The sequence below is a fragment of the Sinocyclocheilus anshuiensis genome, unplaced genomic scaffold (genome assembly GCF_001515605.1).
Source record: "Sinocyclocheilus anshuiensis isolate Anshui unplaced genomic scaffold, SAMN03320099.WGS_v1.1 scaffold962, whole genome shotgun sequence".
Classification (NCBI taxonomy): domain Eukaryota; kingdom Metazoa; phylum Chordata; class Actinopteri; order Cypriniformes; family Cyprinidae; genus Sinocyclocheilus; species Sinocyclocheilus anshuiensis.
This window is the reverse complement of record NW_015537985.1, coordinates 354,047-354,985: the sequence shown is the minus strand read 5'-3', so window position 1 is coordinate 354,985 and position 939 is coordinate 354,047.

Here is a 939-nt window from a genome sequence, read left to right as displayed (position 1 = left end):
GGGTTAAAAAAAAAAAAAGTGAAATTTCCTAAATGTGAAGAAATGCAAAAAGTTTTCTGCTCTCTCTGAGCTCTTAGCTAAATAGTTACAGTATTGAGGGGGGGGAGAAATCAACAGAGGTACTAAAATGTTGACTGTACGCTGGAAAATACATAAGAAAACAGTGAAAACATACTAGTGAGAAAAATGGCTCAAATGATTGTTTCGCATAGTTAAAACATGAATTTTCAAATAGACACATACATACATGCACATGCACGCCCATTCACTCCATACAAAGTTCACATAGCAAAACCTGCCAGCATAAACTTGTCCTTGATATGCAACATTGGAAATGTAGACTCAATACATATTGGTAGTACAAAACCTAAGGGTAAAAATAGCGAAAGATCAGTGCAGCTTTACATAGTACCTTCACATTGAAGCAAAACGTCAGATTTGTTGAAGAAAGAAACTGATAAATTCAGTGCCGAGGTGAATATGAAGATCTCTGAGCTACAAAGCAACATGAAGGTGTTCGTACACACAGGATAGGAAACTACAACCAAACTATCATCAATGATCATTCAAAAAAGGCTACTTCACATCTATGTTAGAGGATGGGGAAAAAGCTTTGTCTGAAATTAAAGAAAAAGGATTCGAAGAGAAAAGGGGTAAGAGTCAAATCACCAAACAAAAGTTGACAAAACATTCAAATAAATGTGTACTTGTACACATAGAGACTGCATTATCAATTAACAAACAGGCTTGAGTGTCCAAAAAAAAAAAGAAAAGAAAATCCAGGAAAATTAAAGGGAAATATTAGCATTTTTTTTTTTTAACTCCATGGTGGGAATTGGCAGCTGCACACTTCCAGTGGAATGCCATGTGGTGCTGGTCCTCTCCGCATCTCACATACTGCCTAATGTTTTGTTTCTGTAAAACACAAAATTATCAGCT